This window comes from Argiope bruennichi, chromosome 1 (assembly GCF_947563725.1).
Source record: "Argiope bruennichi chromosome 1, qqArgBrue1.1, whole genome shotgun sequence".
Lineage (NCBI taxonomy): Eukaryota > Metazoa > Arthropoda > Arachnida > Araneae > Araneidae > Argiope > Argiope bruennichi.
This window is the reverse complement of record NC_079151.1, coordinates 103640694-103661119: the sequence shown is the minus strand read 5'-3', so window position 1 is coordinate 103661119 and position 20426 is coordinate 103640694. Positions and strand designations below refer to the sequence as shown.

At 26.8% G+C, this 20426-nt stretch overlaps 1 protein-coding gene across 2 annotated transcripts in view; it reads right to left on the bottom strand.

The window, feature by feature from the left end:
- LOC129965626 (class A basic helix-loop-helix protein 15-like) overlaps positions 1–16246 on the bottom strand; it is a 528564-nt gene extending 512318 nt beyond the window's left edge. For both annotated transcript variants that reach the window (XR_008784227.1, XM_056079688.1), the window contains exon 1: positions 15997–16246. The gene's annotated coding sequence lies outside the window, so the exon portion shown is untranslated. The remainder of the gene's footprint in view (positions 1–15996) is intronic.
- Between the last annotated feature and the right edge of the window lie 4180 nt (positions 16247–20426).

Below are 20426 nucleotides of genomic sequence, written 5' to 3'. Positions count from 1 at the left end.
ATTTTAACTATTAAAATAACTACTAAAAAACTTTATTTTCTTAATTTTAGTCTTTAATAAATGATTTACTACTATAAATATTTTATCTTTAGGTAAGTACTATCTCATTACTATTGATATCAATTTAACGGAAATAAAATTTAATTAAAGCTAACAATTGGCTAACAATTAAATTTGGAAATATTAAAATCTCTGTTTGTTAAAGGAACTTTTCTAGTCGCTAAAAACATTTTCGATGTAGATATAACGGCAAAATCAAATTAATTGATTCAACACTTGTCACTTATAAAATCAAAAGCGACCTAAAAAATTACAAATTAATTAATGCCTAGCGAAACACCGGCATTAAGATATCATTGAGGGCTGTGGTTCGAAATGATTAAACACATTTTGCTGCAACCGGTTCTTCTGGTCGATTAAAGAAGCCAACAGTTTTCAAAAGTAATTGTCAAACTTACTGAGAACACTGTAAAAGAGATTACCTTCGGCAACTGAATTTTCATGCGAAGCACGAAAGGTAAAAGTCGGACATACCAATAACAAAAGTGTACCTACTTTGTTTTCACAATACCTCTGGAATAATTCATTTAAAAAAGGCTAGGAAGTTAAGAGAGAAGAATGAGCTTAGATAAGCTAGATTCGTTTAAAGAAAACTATCATTGTGGTTGAAATTGAAATGGATGGTCTGTCCATAAATAACCTGAAATCTTAACAGACCATTCAGAAAGTGTCGCAAACAGTCATATTCAACTTGAATCTCAAAAAACGAGGTGGTTACTAATTAAGTACTTGAAGAAGAAAGATAAATAGAAAACACTCTAATAATTTATTTTGTTTTTATTCAAGAAAAGATAAATGATATTAATGAAATTATTTTTTTACTAGACACTGGATTATGATGTTAATGGGTTGCATATTTTGTTGAGAATATTTTAGTAATATACGCAGTACCTTAACTTCTTGACATAAGAAAGTGCATGAAGAAAAAAATAAATGGAAAAGAAATTCATTAATTTTGCTTTTATTCACAAAACATATTCACGAAGATTAACAGAAAATTATTTAATGCATCTTAAAACTTTAAACGAGCAATTCTTATATATATATATATATATATATATATATATATAATTTATTTCGTGTATCGGAAACGGTTCTAACGATTTAGTTCAAATTTTATATTTAAATAAGGTTTAGCGTTTTAATAGACTTATCTATAAGTTTTCTTTCCTAAAAAAAACACGAATTTACAGACACACAAAAAAATTATAACTCAACATTGACATGTGGCTATACATGTCCTACAAACGCATATCAAATGTAATGTAATTGTCTCCCACACGTTTTTCTCCTGTTCGATCAGGCGCTTGCAACTCAATTTGATTTTGCTTATAACTTTAAACGAGCCATAAGAGAGGAGGAAAAAATTGCCGTGCGAAGATTAGTTTCCCTGGTACTACCAGATATTGATTACATATTTTATTGAGAATATTTTAATAATACGCACTATTTTAAATAAATAATAAGAACGTAATAATAAGGTGCATAAAGAAGAACGATAAATGGAAAAATTTCAATAGCTAACTTCCGCTTGAACTCAGAAAAAAGCAAAATATATTCGCAAAGTTGAATAGGAATTTTTACACAGAAATCTGTCATAAAATATGAAAATCTCATCGATTATGAAGCCGATGTGTTTCATATTGTGAATGGATTATTAGTGCGAAATACCTTAATCGCTTGATCTATAAAAAGGATAAGGAAGAAGAAGGATAAATGGAAAACATTCTAATACCTAATTTTACTTTTATTTAGAAAAGATGAATGATATTCACGAAAATAAACAAGAAATTCTCTTAGGATTATGAGTCGATGGATTATAATTATCTTACTGATAATATATAAATAATACAATGCGTCTTAACCTCTTGATCAGCGAATTTATTTATTGGAATTATTGGCCGGAATAGCCTGGTTGCTAGGACGTTGGATTCGCGTTCCTTGGGTTGCGAGTTCCAACCCCGCCGCCCGAAGACTGCCCGTGTGTTTGGTGACTGGCGAGCGTATAAATCTGTCGTAGAACAAAGTCCTCCATGTCGAGAGTAATACCACTGGGGGTATTGGATCAGGGATGATCGTTCTCCGATTCATGCCTAAATTACGATCTGTGGATGAGTGAATGAAATACATGAATGAATGAAAGGGTTGTGACGTGTGTGTAGCTAAGTCGTACTCTTGGCCTTAAATGGCGTTACTGAAAAAAAACAAACAAGAGACGTGCCCTAGGCTTAAAACCAGAAATGACTCCTTTAAGTCAGTGGGCTTGTGTATGACAAGTGCCATTAGAAACAACAGCATTTATTGGAATTAGAAGACATCTTATTTGGAGCATGAAATCTCTTTTCAGGGCCCCCGGTAACATGTGGTAAAGTCTCGGCTTCGGAACCGGAGGATTTCAGGTTCAAGACTCGATTCTACTGAAGAGCTGGTTTTATGCGTGTTTGGAGCACGGAAATTAGTCGTGGCAAAGCGCCCTCCCGTTGGAGTGGTTTGGAAGTTTGGTGACGAATTAAGAGCTGAGGCTTCGTCCACCTCATGCGTCTGCGGCTCAAAATTGCGAAATGAGACCCAAAGTAGAACTAGTGTTTAAAAGCAGGACATTGAGATAATATCAATTCTGATATTTCATTTCATTAAGAGCATTATCGCATTAAAAAAAAACTGCTGTCGTTTTTAAAAAATTTTAACAGCATATAATATTTGATTTATTTTTGTGTCCCATTCTTTCTCCATAAACAAAACAATCTGTTTTGATAAATAAAGAGAGGCTAAAATAATGATGCAAATTTCCACAGCTTTTTCTAAATAATATACTCATTAAGACTATTTTCATTAAGAAACAAAACATCTTAATGTATTCCAAGAATAGAGAAGAAAATGGTTTTTCCATAATTACCATCATTTGTAGAAAATACCAACAAATGATTCTTCTTCCTGAAAATTAGAAATTGTGAAACTGAATAAGGGCAAGATGTTGCCTGCAATGCATGATTAAATATGCATTTTGAAATAATTTCCTTATAGGTAACAAATAAACCTCTTTCAAAAAGTTTAAAATTTGAATGACAAAGAAATTTCTAAATGTTTCAAGATGGAATCACATCTCCGATTTCTTATTTATCTTCTCTAGATTATAGAAATAAGCTTAATACTTTTCGAGTAGTTTTTTAATAATTCACAGGAAAAAAGGCGCAAAAAATTATGACAAAATTTATTTTTTAAATTTTAATTAAATTTTAAATCATATTTGCTTTAATTATTCAAATGTTTGCAAAGTTCTTATTTTGAAATTTGCACTACTTTCCAATGAATTATTAACTTAATGAATTGACATCTAATAATAGTTTTAATTATACGAATTCTTAAAATTATTAACAATATATTTCAAAATTTCCATTCGTAAATACTCCCGTACAATAATGAATTATTAACATTTCAACTGATTTACACACTAAACTAAGTATTCTGAAGAATTTGGATTCAACAGCCAACAAAATCATTTTAAAAAAATTCAGGCAAATTTCTAAGTATATCATTCTATTGTCAACAAAATATTATTTCGAAATTCTAATACCTAGTACCTAATAATCAAACTACTATTATTTCATTCGTAGAAAATTTGAGAAATCCAGTCGATACTGCTTCGGTTATTGGTGGTGCGTTGGTCTACTATACATAAAAAGAAGAAGTATTACTAAGACAAAATGCAAAAATGAAACATAACTTAACAATGGAAGGATTAACTCTTAAAAAAATATATATGTGTTAGGAATTTTATTCTCAAAATCTGAATCTTTTTAATAAATTTATTTAATTACAAATTTACTTAAAATATACTGTTACTGAAATACTTTTATTGAGTTAAGCTGTTTCTCTTTATTTTTGTTTAGTACGCCATATCCATGAGGTATTGACCCGACAGTAGTCTATTGTGACAAAGTTAGATGATCATTTAATCCTTTAGCACCACATTTCCTCTCAATTTAAAATATTTTAAAGAAAGTAAAATGAGGATTTCAAAGGCTGCTATATTATTTACAAAAATATCGAGATAATATTTTTTCATAATGTTTTTATTTTGCTTGTTTGCAAGTATTATAGAAATCAATTTCGCTGTTACTGTTTAGAATCCTAATTGTTAAATTTGTATATTATAATAACATCTGAAACGTATACAGTGTGATCCTAAATAAATAATTTTCTGAATAACTTGTGCAAATAGCTGAGTTTTGTTGAATAAACAATACACATTTACAGTAATTTATACACTATAATAAAATCTATTAATTGGCAGTCTCCAGTTCATAATGGTGACTATTTTATATTCTTTCCATAAAAGAAAAAAAATTCAAAAGAATTTTGATTTTTATATCATAAAAATATGAATATTTAAATAAATTTATTTTAGCAGTTTAAACAGAAAAAAATAATTCTGATACTGCTTTCTACATATAATATTAATGACTAAAAATTTTTCAATTTTTTTAAATTTCAATCAATAAATTTTTAATTTCTTATGATTATCAAAAATACTGATTGTGACTTCAATTCTTTATCTCAGACAAAATGATGTGTCTTGATCTGTTACTTAATTATTAATTAACCAAATTAATTAATTAAATTTATCTAATAAGCTAAATGAATCCTTTTTCTTATTCTAATTTCAAGCCTAAAAATATTTTAATGACTAGAAAAAAATGGCCCTTTAAAGGGTTATAATGCTCAGTTAATTATACATAATTGGCGATACATTTTCTTAAAATTCCAAATGTAAAACGCTCGTTGTTTCAAAGTTAATTCGCAGATCAAAACGTAAACTTCTTCTATATTAAAACCCCATTTATAACAGGTTAAAATAAGCGGACCAAAATAATTAGGTGTTTGGGTAAATTAAAGAGATATCAAAATCAATTTTCAAAAAATTTCACCAATGTCTAGGTCGCTAATGTTAAAAATTAAAATCTCTTTAAAATTAATCATTAATTCTTTCAGAACAAAATATCAAATTTAATAAAAAAACAATCTAAGAATCCTTGACCTAACTTTATCCTGAGGTGAGTTGTGAATCCAGATTAACTTCAGGAATATCTCGAAAACATCCTTGATGTTAGTCAAAACTCTGCTGCTCTGAGAAACAACAGGTGATCGTGCCGTTATCAGAAAAATTTCTTTTTTCCTACAAATGGCGGCAGCGATAAGTTATGAATTTCAACAACTGACGCGCAGATGAATTATAGAGAGTGGTTTAAAAAAATAAAAAAAAAGGTGAAAGAAATGAATATGAATATTCATGAAAGTAAATACACACTTGTTCTTGAACATGAATGTGAAGATTAAGATTCGTAGAAATGACATAAAAGAATGTTATAAAATCAGTCTCAGAACTCGGGTTTTTCACCTAACGTTAAAAAATGTACCCTTCGAATAAAGGCAACATTTTTTAGAAAACTTTTCCACTGCGATAATTTGTGATTCATAATTCGATAATTTTATTCACGGAAATGTGATATTTTTTCCGATTAATTTATCATAATTTGATTTTATGTCATACTCGTATAATTGCCTCAATAATTAAAAATGTTTGGTAATAAACTTTTTTAATTGATTAATGGTAAAAGAATGTAGCCTATTTTAAGAATAAAGATGAAGTATATAAATTATTGGAATACCTTTATTTGTATACAATAAAACTTTTCTTGTTGGATAAATTTTGTAAAAAGAAATATATCGTCTGCTGATGTTACACTCGGATTTCAAAAACAAATTATTTTCTTCATATTTTAATATTTTCTATAATAGTTTATAAAAATATTTATATGAACTTTTTTTCTTAAGTTTTAATGGATCAACATCAATTAAACCAATATAAAATAACTATTATTAGGTATCTTGTTATGAGAATATTATATATATTAGATACTATACCGAGACTTACTCTTTTTAGATGAAAGCTGGAATTGTTTGATTTACGTTCCCTTCCCCAAAAAAATATTAATATTTATTAATTTAAAAGGGTTCTATAATTTCATAACCAAAAAATATTGTAAGTGAAGGATTTCCCGCCAGAAAGCTGCCTGAGACTCTGGATTACTTATGGATCATTTTTTAAAGTTATTTTCCTAATTGCTAAATAAATAAATTAATAATGAGTATAAATTCCATGAATCTTAAAATATAAATTGTACAAAATATACTTAGCTAAATATAACTGATCAATTCCTTATTTGTTTCATTATTTATGACAATCTATTTAAATATAATCTATTTAAATATAAATCATCTATTTAAATATAATTGTGTACTAATATAACGTATGTACGTAACACATGTGTGAGCAGTCATTGAAAATTAATAAATATGCAAAAATTTACATTTCTACAAATTTTTAAACTAAAAAATCTTAAAATAAAAGTTTGAAAATATACTTAAACCTGTTACTTTATTGAACAATTTATTAAAAAAACAAACATGCGTATTGATAAGGACTGTAAAATGTCTAAATCCGACACCGATTATAGTTAACTTTATCCACATTTTTAATCAATTTCTAGTACACGGATTTTTTTTTTGAAAAAAATTCAAATACCTCAATTTTTAAATACTAAAAAAAGAGTATGGATTAAAAATTTAAGTAAAGCAATTAAGATATTTGTATTCTAAATAAAACAACGCAGTTTTAATTGAACATGGGGAGGAAAAGAGAATTAGTACTCAATTCGAGATCATCAAGTTTTAAGCCTGTGCAGTTTTATGTTTGTACTCTTCTACGCTCATTCAAAATTTAAAATGTGCCTGGAATCAATAAAAAAAGACTGCTATGGCAGTGCTCTTAAACATTCAAGGAGCGTGTTTTGTAGTACGGCTATATTCATAATTTAATTGGGTAATTATGTTCTTTTATAGCCAAACAAAGATTATTCTGCTTATTTTTAAATAAGCAGTGTTGAATTTTTGTGTCAATCTTGTTAAATAATGTCAAGTATTGCAGTTCATGAAGACTATTTCAATAAGACCTACGAAATTTTGAGTTTTGTCTCATAGAGAAAACAATATGTTAGTGGTAATCCTACCTGTTACAGGTTCATGAATATTATTTTTAGAAGAATCCCGTAATTTTGGATTGTAGTCACGATAAAAATAACATATGAGTAGTAATCATATATGTTGCAGCTCCTAGGAATTATTTTGAGAAAACTTTAAGCGCTTAAGCAACATGTTATGTACTTCGGCTTTATTCTAGTTCACGTGTTTTTGTTATGGTCACATGAGAAATGTGACATGTGTGTCAGTAATCCTCTGCTTCCAAACATCTACGCCATGCCAGCTGATGGATATTATTCCAGAGTTAATTATCGTCTGCCAGGAACTCAATAAAATTTCAAATATTAACTCTTATTTTACTACATTCTTATATTCTTCTCTAAAACTAATAACTTTGCAGTCCCTGAAAAATCCAAATTGCATTTTACTGAGGGAAGGTAAGCATCTCCTTTATTTTGAAACCGTTTATGTTGCAAAAGAAATGTAGTAAAAGACTTTTTAAACCTAGTTTTATTTTATGTTGATATAAAAAATATTTATGAAAATAATAACTGTTTTATGTCATATAAATGTTTTTCTTTATTTGAGATCATATACTTGTCTTTAAATGATTTATAGACTAAATGTTAAGTCATCATACAGCAATGCTCATTAACTAAAAAAAAAAACGTCATCCATTAACAGGACTAATATATTTTGTTTTAAATTCGTGACATAATTGTAAAAGTGTATAAACATTTATTATTGGTTAAGTGACATACATATTTTTGGATTTCATCAGCATTAGATTTTCCTCAAAAGATATATATTCAAACTTTAAAATATGTAAGAAATCTATGAATTATAAAATTATATTTTAAATCAAACTGAAGCAATTGGAACTCAAATAAACTTATATTTATTAATTGACTTTTCAGAACGATGTGGTGCTAAAGTCTTTTATTGATTAGGACTACTTAAATCCGATATTTTATATATGATATAAAAATATCAATGAATCACAAGATTTATAGCGGTATTTCTTTTTTGTTCGATGATAATTTCAAAAAGGTTTTCGTAGATGGATCCTAAAGTGTAATGTTATTTCATATGATTTATTCTCAGTAAAAATATAATCTCTAATTTTTTAGGCTTGTTTGATATACGAAATTTAAAAACTGTTAGTCAAGTAAAACCCGCATATAACTTGAAATTTATTCTGTGCTTGGAATGAAGACAAAAGAAGAAATCGAAGAAGTACAGATTTGATCATCAGTCCGACGTGAAGGAATTATAACCAATTTAAATATTTGTTTAAATGGCTTGAAAAGTTTAATCTGCTAGTATAAATTAATTTTTTTTAATTACAGCCAGTCACCCCATTACCAAATAACTAAGCCGTATAAACAGGGATTAATTATGAACGATTGCTACTATATAAAAAAATTTATTCTTCTAGTGATTAAATATCAGTAGGGGTGTTTACCTCACCATTGACTCATACATTTGTATCAGAATGTTTTTGATATTTCGTCCCTTTATTACCTTTTTAATCGGTTCGATCGTACGTCATGCATTCACTAATTTACTAATTTGTACACTTTAAATAAACTATTCTCAAATGTTATGATTCAACAAAAAAAATATGTGGATTGTGCAAATGTCTCAAATATTCGATGGAGTTTCATTTGAATTGTAACGACAAAAAAATTCCTAGAATAGAAAATTATATCTAATTTAATAGCAGAGCAAAGATACCTGTTAAGGTGTTTAGAAATTCGAATATACATTTTGGCTTTCTTTCAAGTGGACCCAATTTCGATGTTAATATTGCGTAACAAAATTAGTTTATATAGCTTTTGTTCAAGTATTTCCTCACTTTAACACTTATCAACAACAGACATAAGTCAATATGTCGGAAAAACGACAGAATATCTTATTTGGAGTTTAGAGATTTCAAAGATATCCATAGCGTGAACATTCAAGGAGCCATCTACGGTTCAGAAAATATATATAGCCTTCAGCATAATATCAGCTTCGAGACTAGAAGGTTCCAAGTTAAAAAGTTTATCTCATTGATGAAATACCGTATAGTGATATTGTTAAATTTATCGCAATAAAATGTTTTGCCGAATGCGGAACAGAAGTTTGGAGAGAAAGGAAGACTCAGGTGTGATCTTCGTCATATGGCGACTCTGAAAAATTACGAGGTCGTCTCAAATAAGACCTCGTGTTGCTTCAAAAGGTGTGTAAATATGAACAAACTAAATTTCTCTATTTATAATTTTCATATAGATAATAAAAGTGTCCTAAGATAAGTAGAAGCATGCAAGATATTTTATAGCGGCTTAATATAACAATAATATGGTACAAAGACGATAACAAAAAATATATAATATTTTTGACTGATATGGAAAAACATTGGTAATTCAAATATTTTTTGTACCAATTAGCACTGCTAGTCTACTCGTCAATTTGAGAAATCATAGCAATTCGGATACATGCTTTTTATTTATTTTTTTTATTTAAAAACAAACAAAAAAAATTGCGCCTCTTAACGATCATTTGCTCTGATAATAGTGACGCATGAAACTTCCGAAATATATTGTTGAAGATACGTTACTTTATTACAGATATACGCATATTTGTAGTTATACGAAAGCTGTAGTATGCAGATTCGTCATGGCAAATTTGCATAAAATGACTTGTCATGACGGAAATTCGTCATTTATTATGGACATTTGTCATGGCAAAGTTGTTAAGTATTTGAGTCAGAGTTGACAAGGCATATTTTCAAATAAGATAATTAAAAACAAAACTCTTTGATACAACGATGATATATCGGGTGTATATTCTAATTGTAGCCTCATAGCTGATGCATCTAAAACCTTTAAAAACGTCTTTTCTTCTAAATTTGCACTAAAAAGTAGGGCGTTTTTTTTTCTTGGTGAAAGTGCTAGATAATGTGAAAGTGGTAACAGGGTGTATATTTTGCCGAATATATCTAATAGGGCTGAGAGACTGTGTGAAAATTTAAACCATAATTTTTTCAATATTGCATTTATGGAATTAAAATATAAAGTATAATCTCTCGAGCCATTTAGAATATTTTTTTCCAATTAGTGCATGCTTACTTTTAAGTTCTCAGAAATAAGTTATTATATAATAATTATAATGAACATCCTGTATGTATTTAAGAAATTTTGTTTACACATTCTAAATTCCAGATAAACAACATCATTTAAAAAAAATTGTCTTTTCATAATTTTTTCGTAGCATCAATGTACTTTAAAAATGGCTAAGAAATAAGTTTACCCTTTGACACAAATTTTCAAACTTTTTGAAATTTAATTCATTCAAAAGTGAAAGAGCTAAAAAGTTTTTAAAAATCAATATTTATCCGAAACATAGCAAATGAAAAATTATTTTCTTTCTACTGAATGTAATCAACGAAAGTAAAAACTAAGCATTTTTAAAATAGGCTATTTCTTTAAAAAAATTATGCTCTGTTATGCACTGATTAAAATAGTCTATTTTGTTAAAATTTAAACACGCTTTGAATTATTATTTTTCTGATTTGATAACTATATTTTTCTGATCAGTTGTATTCATGTATTAGAGTAATATGTAATACATGAACAAGCAATGCGTCTCCTTGAAAATTCTGATGTATTATTATTGAAAATTCTTTTATAACAAATTTTTTTTTTGGTTTTTAAATAGTACTCAGTTTTTTTACTTTTTACTTAACTACATTCACATTTATAAAAATATAAGCTTTCTTAAATTTTAAAAATAACTTTTCGTCAAAAATAAGAATGGCTGAAAAATAATAGAAATAATAATGAAATACGAGCAACGACATATTTAATGGAGCTATCAATCTGTTTTGAGATAAGCTCCAACGGATTTCAAGATCTGTGTATACAGAATGAAACAGCTGGTTCCTAGTTTGTTTGTTTGTTTTAACCTCTACATTATATCGATACAAATTACAAAACGGCCGAAGGAATTTTCATAAACGCTACTTTTTATAAGGAAGAAAAGATTAATTATTATCTTTTTCAATTCAATCGTTGTGGTGGAATTATTTGCAAAATTCTAATCTTAATATTTGAAGTGATTTAAAAATATAATTGATCAAATAAATAGCTGTTTCTGAGAATACTTTGAGATAAATGTTGTAGAAAATGAAAAAGTATTTTAAAGTTAAAAAATATCAAAGATCAGCAGCATTCGTGCTTCGTGCATTTACAAACAGAAATAAAAAGTGAAAAATTGATTGAATGTTTTTTTAAAATGGCCATACGTTTTATTTTTTATTATTTAAAACGTTGATTATTTGTATATCTGCCAATTTCATCATTTGTATATCTGTTTTCAATTTTTCAACATTTTCCCCACGAAAATTTCTTTTTTAATCTTTAACTGGATTTTTCTCTTGGTGTAGTCGAATTTAATTTCACAATTACATTTTTTACATGTAAAATAAAAAAATAATAACATAATAATATGAATAAAATATTCAAGGAATTTTGTTCACATTTAAAAAAATTCTTTTTTTCATATTTAAATTCTTTTAACTGTTTTTCTTTAAAAATTCTTCTTTAAAAGCTTTTCTTAAATCCGTCACATAAATGTATTTCGTTTTATGTTCCAGTTATAATTTTTAACATTCCTTATTGATTGTTGTTTTTTATATTGGATAAATAGATGTTTAGAAAAGAGAATTCGCATCTTTATTTAAACAAAAATCATGTAGAATACGGAAATAATATTTAAAAATTACTGAATACTAAAATTTTCTCCAAACTCAGTGTTAAAATAAAGACAGGATGTTATGGCGCCATCCTGTTTTTTCAACAAAGGTTTAAAATGAGGTGAGTGACATTGTTCATTTTGTTAGATTATATCTTCATTTAAAGCTAAAGGTTGAAAATTTACTCTTAAAAACGTGTAAATAGTCAGTAAAATCAATTTGATATTATAAAAGCATGTAATAGGGGCAGATCTATCCCTTAAAATGATATAACACGAGATTCAGTTTCTGAAAAGAATTTGGATAAATACCCATTATTGAAGAAAGTAAAACATCCATTCGGGAAAACTTAAATATTTATAAGAACGCCATCGAAAGATTTTCAAGAATTTTTAATAATATATTTTACAATTTATACATAAAATTATACTTCTTTAAAAGAAAATTTATATACGAATAACTTTGAAGCTATTTCAATAAAAGTTAAGAAAAAAAATCTTCATTTATAATGTGAAGAGATATTACATGAAAATGTAATTGTCACTAAATGGCAAATCATCGGATTAAAAAAAATTCTATTTCAAAAAATGGACCAAAATAACCGAATAATTTGCATCGAGCAGCATCATTTTTAAATTATGATTTTAATGATTTTGTATTGCCACGGTGTGGTACATTATTATTTGTAGTAAGCAACTTTTATAACTCAAACTGTGCAAAGGAAAAAAATCGTTTGCATGCCTATAAATTCTATATCTGCATTTTCGTCTTCTAAATATAATTAAACTAAATATTATATTCAGATTCATAAAAATAATAATAACTGGAATTATTACGGATTCATAAAAGTAATAAAATTTGCGAATTTATAAATAATATTTGCAATTCAATTTTTTCCGCTTTCAGATGTAACTGTACATTTAGAGAAAATCCAGTAGTAAAAAAAAGTGGCTTTAAGTATGAGTAATAGTAACTAGTTACAAAATTTTTTGCATGAATGTATGAATAAAATAAGCATTTTCCCTTTGTAAGGAACTCTCGCTTTACTCATAAAAATTCACATTTTATTCTCCCGCTTGTGTTTCAGACAAAAAAAATGTTACTATCATATAAGAATTTTCCCAAACCGGATATCCTTCAGGGAATTTTTGAAACCATTTACTCAATTAATGCAGTTTTTACACATGGGAAAACACGAAATGGAGATCGTGAAACCATAATTATTGGAAAATTTCTCACGCATTTCTAGAAATTAGGTGTCACTTTTGGTTGAGAATTTTAGTTCCATTTCTCTTCAGCAATGAAAACAAACCGCGAATTTAAGCAGATTTGTTCATGCCAATTTCAAGTATTTCATAACATTTTCGAAGAATGATAAAGCCATTGTGACCATAATAGATAAATTTAAAATTATTTCATTTCTTTGCTTAATAGGAATTTAAAAACAAATATCATTTAACTCCATAAAATAATTTTCCAATTTAAAAATTTTATTCCATCATTGTATAATTTCACCATAATTTAATTGCCATTGTATATTATACATCTTTACTCTAATACATCTTGGTTCATATAAAATTATCAAATTATTTCCATTGTCATATTATTTATTTTATTAAATTTTGATTGCATTTGAAAAATGATTTAAAATCCTATTTTTATACATTTTAATCGTTTTACTAGGCTAAATATTGAACTTTTCTTATCATGAGATAACATTATTAAAAGAAAGAAAATTCCATTTTTCTTTAATTGAACACTGAAATGAAAATTGCTGTTTATTTATTAGTTTTATATTCTTTAACCTTTTTAAAATTTTAATTGAACTATAGTGAAGGTGTACTTAGTAATAGTTCTGCAATGATAACTACTGTCGATTAGATTTTTTTTTTTTTTTTAATTTAGCAGCTATAAATTTGTATTATATATTACTATGCTTATTAGTGGAATAGTTTTGTGCATTTGAAACTAAACAATGGTTATAAATTGAATATCAAATTTTCACTTGATACCGACCCAAAACCACTTGAAAAGCAAGATTTAATATGAGATTTTTCTACAATTTCCTGGTCACATTAACGGAAAGAGCATTGATTTAGTCCACATTTAATGTTCTCCAATATAATCTGGATATGATGAATATTTGTCATAATGATAATAATATAACTTGTCTTCATCAAAATGTGGTACTGAAATGTTTTTTTTCATGAACAATATATTTCGTCAAAGGAATGAATTTGTTTTAATATTTATTTAAGTTTTTTTGAATATTTATTTACTAATATTTAAAGTGTTAGGATTCTATATTACAATAAACTAATAAAATGAAATATTATTTTTTATTACATATGGGAAATAGGAACAACTGTCTATTTATCCACTGCATCCTCGATAGTCTTAAACCATTTAATTTTTCAACTAATTAAATAACTTTCACTAATATCAAAACAAAAAATTATGATTTAAATTGCAAATTACAATGATATTGAAGATGATCATATTATCTAAAATTTTATAAAATAATCAGAAATTTTTCATAACAAAAATAAGAAAATATTTGAAAGTTATATAAAAAATTTATTTCTTCCTTTTGAAATTCTTGGGGAAAATGTACCTAAAATAAAAAAAGGAAGAAAAGGTCTTTTTTTTTTTATCACAATGTTTGTAAAAAGAGTGCCCATAATTTTATAAGTGCATACTGACAAATGAAATCAACAGACAAAATTGCCATTTTAAACTAAATGAAAACATATTAAGCATTTGTTCAAATATGTCCTAATGGAAATTTGGAAAAAAAAACAATTAAAATTTACAGTTCAAATTAATATATGCCGATTTTTATTACCCGGATATTATATAATATATGTATAACCCGAGTTATATTTTATAGGTATATTTCATATTTTTGACAGATATATTATTTCTACAATATTTTTGAAAAAGTAGCATAATTGTTTATTATGCTACTTTATGCTGTTTAAATGAACGATAGTTACAAAAACAAAGTAAAAATATCATTTCAATAATACTTTTTGAATCGTTAACTTAATAAACTGCATTATCATGTTAGAACAATATTCGTAAAAACTATAAATGACTAAACAGGCTCAAAATTAAAAATTAGAAAAATAATGCTATTGCTTCAAAACAGTAGTAAAACAAAATAATTTCCATGGGTGTTTCAAATCTTCTATTTAGAAAAACAATCTAGCAATCTTTTATTAAAGATAAAGTAAAACTAACGTTAATTCTAATGCTGTGATATTGGAAAAATTGTCATTCTATCCATAATACTATCAAAATAATAATAATCGAAATAATACTATCAAAACTCATTACATACAACAAAAATAATGGAACCAACTGTACTGAATATCTGGACGGAAAATGATTTCGAGTCTATCAATGGATTTAAATCAGATATATCAGTAAGCGGTATTACAATGTTATTTCAGCGATTTAAAATATACATTTTACCTCTCAGAAAACAAACTACTTTATTTGGCAATAGATATAATCAGAGGAATAAAACACGATGTGAACAAAATTAATGAAACGAGACAAGATATTTTAAGAATAGTAGTTCTTTTTTACACGCATAATTTAGATAAAAAGAGATTTCAGTATTCTAAGTAAACATTTAATTATTTTGAAATGAATTCTTTAAATAATATTTTAAAAGGCAGAATATAGTTTATCCAAAATAATTTATTTGCAATGGTACAAAGTTGCATGTATTTTAGATTAAAATAAAAATTACCAAATATGTTTCAAAATTTAAGAAATTACTTCTTTTTATATAATATGATTTCCTTTCATAAAAAGAAGAACAATCTTTTATCGATATCTTCCTTTCTTCTTCTTTCTCTTATTAAAAATAGAACTCTTTAAAAAATTAAAATATTAGAAAGAAAAATTATCTTAAAAAAATTAAAATATGAAAAAAGAAAAGGGAAGAAATTCCATGTTGATATTGTAATATAAACTACCGGCAAATATTTTCGCCGGAAAAAATTATGATATAAAATGATTACTTTTCATCTTTTTTTTAAGATTTACAATCGCATCCTTTCAATTTTGTCTAAACACGCAAATACCGCATCCGCGACGTGAAGTCAGAGTTTTTTGTTATTTTATTTTTCAAAAACACCGCTTACCTGTCTTCTCCGTTAGTACGCATCCACTATCCTCTTCATAAAAAAATAAACAAACAACCACCACTAATTATTCAAATAATCCAGCAATAGCACTCATCACACACCGTTTGAACACACATTATATTCAAGTGAACGCACACGTGAACAATATTCCAATTTAACGCCGCAAATAAACTGTGCTAATTAATTAGTGAATTGATAAGCGCCGATGCAAGCGTTCAGCGCACGTTTCCACGTGTACCGTAGCTTAGTTTTGAACAGTAAGAAAAACAGTCGAGGCAGCTCGTGACGCAATAACTGGGAACTCCCTTTCAGCGCATGCGTCCGCTTCATATCGAAAATGTGGAGAAAATGTGTTTGCAAAACCGTTATTCTCGCCAGTATAAAGGTTAGCAGGTTTCTTTTACTATCTATCGCTAAGAGATCTGCAACAGAGACGACGCTAAATCCATTCATTTCTTTTATTTATCTAGTTAGATTTGCTCGTGTAAGAAAATAGAAATAAGTATAAAATTATAATTTTATTATATTTAAGAGCAAATATTATTTACTTTTAATTTATTGAATAATGAATCATTTTAATTACTTCTTTTTGGTTCATTCATAAAAGGTTGAGGGAGACTGAGTCATTTATGTATTTTGTATAAATAAGTATGTATTTGCTTTTTAACATTTTCTATCATTTTTTTCCGGATTTAAACGATATTATCTAATTATTGTGGAAGACATTTAAAAATCACATTCCATAACCATATTAATTAAAATCTCAATTCAAACTTAAAGAGAATTCAAAGTTATTTCTTTTTGAACCTTACTTTTGGTGTGAACGTCAAAATAGACAATAATTAGGAAATATTGAAATTGACATCATTCAATCTCATCCTCTCACTCTTTTTTTTTCCCTCCTTTGTCTCGCCTTTCAAGTGATTTCCAAGGTTTTTATTTACTTTAAAATGACGGTTTCTAATCTTTCTGGACATTATCTTCAAAATAATGAATTTTTCATGTTAATAATACACGGACTTTATTCATTTGCTTTAGATTAGCAGATTATTGTCACGATTTTTAAAATGGAAATCTGGAATAGATTTTAGAACAGAAAGAATTTTTAAGATAGAAAGAAGTAATGTTTGGAATATAAATTTTTTTTTAATGCAACTTTTTTTCAGAATTCTGTTTTGAATTTTCTTATCTATTTTACCGCTGTTATGAGTGCATTTTTCATACCAAAACATTTTTTTATTATTATTTTGAAGTTTAAAAAAATCGAGCATCAAAGGTTAATGTCCTAAAACATTTCCTGTTTTTTTTTTAATTATTATTATTATTACTATTAAAATTTCATCTCTAATTCTCTTCAAAGGGACCAATTCAATTAAAAACAATTGTTTGTCTGTGAGAAAGTGCAATATATTTTGGACTAGATTCGCCCATCAGCATGTATCTGCATTAAATGGAAACGTTGAAAAGTTTTTTGAATGAAAAAAGAAATTTCTTTTATTGAATTTTCTTCAAAATTATATTTTGACATTTTCGTGTATATCTTTTGTTGCTATATATGATTTTATCATGCCAAGAGTATTTTTTTTTATTATGAAATTCGAAAAAATCGTACATTAAAAATTTAATATAATATATAATTTAATAATTATTAATATATACATTAATAATAAATTTAATATAAAATAATATTAATATAAAATTTAATAATGAAAATCTAATGTTTAATTAATAGAATATAAATGATAATAATAAAATTATTATTACTATTATTTAAATTCCATCTCTAAATAATCAATTATTCTCTAAAAGATCATTGTTTTTCAGCTAGAATAATTAAAATATTTTAGACTATTTTCATAGATTAATGTTTCCGCATTAAAAAGAATAGAACTATATTAAACGGACATTGCATTTTATTCATTTAATGTTGTTAAAGAACTGAGAATCCAATATTCGCGAATAACAAACGATTCGCGCACAACAGAGTTCAAAACATCTGTTTTTAGTATTATTCACTGCTCTATTTTTTCCATAACTTTTTCTAATACTGTTAATTTTTTTTTACATTTATTGATCAAATTTCTTTTTATTTGCTGGGATTCCAACTTAAATAAATTCTTTCCAGCCTCAGAAAGTGGAAAAACATTCAAAGAATAGTTCATTATTCAATGCACGTCATCTTTCATCACATCAATGTGTTTTTTATCATAACATCTTAACTTAACATTTTTATAACCTAATTTTTCGCATTCAGTTTTATTTATAGTAAATCTTAACAATTTATTATCTATTTCAAAGCACTAATCATGTTTCTGCAGATTAAAAGGAATTTTCAGTGAATAAAACTTCTGAACTATTCTGATTTTCTGAACCTAAGACTGATTCCATGTTCAGTTTATTTTTATAGAATTCTACTCGCATGATTCATTTATTTATATTATGATGATATATTTTCCTTTGATTATAAATCAAAAAAGTATTTTCAAACATTCATGACTTGATTGTTATTGTCGGGTATGACGTTTACATACGAGTCCCAACTAATGAGTTGAATTTGAGAATTTTCGAGCACTCAATATATAGAGAGATATTAAATCGAAAGAAAGGAATCTCTATTTTCGCCTTTAAGAAATTTTATTTCTGAGGACTAAGAGTGGAAGTAAAATATTTATTTTTCTGAAATGAAAGTGATTTATTCTACAATTTTGCACCCCCTGGCATTGGTGCCCAAGATACCTGTCTTCCCTGTTCCACTCAAGTTATGTCATTGCGCTGAACAAAGATTGAGGAGAAACACTCGTATCACTCACTTGAGTGTCCCCCTCCCCCCAGCAAAGTAGAATCGTCTAAAACAATAATTTTAAACTAACCAACATCTCAATTAATTTTTTTAGAATTCTTGGGACCAAGTTCTAATTAAAAGAAAAGAACAAACATTATTAAAGTAAAAACATAATTTGAAATATAATACCTAGTATTGAATAAAGTGAGGAGATTAGCATTAACGACGAATAAAGCTAAACATTCACAGATTTGTACAAATACTTATGAATTCCACAGCATTATGTTACAGACAGCAAATACCCAATCATACGAATTAAGCAAATATTTGACAAAACTGCGTATGTGAAACACGGTAAATGCATAAACCCTCGATCGAAGCACAAATCCATCCCATAGAATACAGTATTCTCACGAACCATAGTAGCAAGTAATTCTCTGGCAATTCGGCAAATGCAATAGAAAAACTCGTTGCAAACAGGTCTCTCTCTTCAGAGATAGGGGGAAGGATCGGCCTACGAGGCCCAAATCTGTGAATGTGATGTTCGCTATTGCTTACCTAATGCACTGGCGGAATATTAGAGGGAGTTCAGACAAGAATCAATGCAACAACACAGAGAAAAATCACAAGGGTAAGAATAGAAGCATTACTACTATTATACTTCACCAAACACAAGCGTACATGGCTCGATGGTTTTAGTGATGTTCATAGAATGGTTTAAAATAGACCATAAAATTTTTTACCGCAAATAAAGATTTCAGAGAAGTATATATTTTTATTAAATACAAATATATTTTATTATTATTAAAATCATCATGTGCAAAGATTTTGTAAAATTTATATTGTGTTTTAGTAATATTTGTTTTCAATGCCTTTTTTAGTTTGTTTAAACAATTTTCACCAAAATAAATAGGTAAATTATGAAATGGTATTTAGATCATTGTCCAAATATTCTATAATGTACTATGTGTTGCGTAACGAAAAAACATTATTGTAAGAATAAAAAATTAGCAACTTTTCGAAATATTGCTAATGGGATCACTTTCCTTGAAAATAAGGATATTTCAATTATTTAAAAAATATTGTTTCTCATCAGATAATTGTAATGTTTAAGTAATTTTGTAACAGCCTGCTCTTTCTATGATTGCCATTTTATCATCTATCAAATAATTTCTCACCTTTCCTAAAATTCTGATTTTAATAATTTAATAATTTTACTTAGATTATTAAAAATTATTTGAAATTCAGAATGGCTAGAATATTTATTCAAAATTTTGTTAAATTTTTAAACATTTTTAACTTTTTTGATAGTTTAATAATTTGTCACGTTATGAGACATAATATTTCTTTCTTTACAATATCGCAAGTAAAATATCTTGGTGTTGTTCTCTCAAATGTACTAATTAAAAAGTTTACAGGGAAAATAATATATTTCTTATTAGAGATATATATCTTCTAATTTCTGAATATTTTTTTTTAATTTCGAACATTAGAAGTTTCAATGCTTTTCTTTCTTTTTCGAATCTGCATATAAACTCAAAATATACAAAGTCAGTTTTAACAATCTAAATATACATTCCATGCTTGAACAAACCTTCCACATTCTGATATCAAAAACATGATCCTTCTTACCGAATAAAGGCTT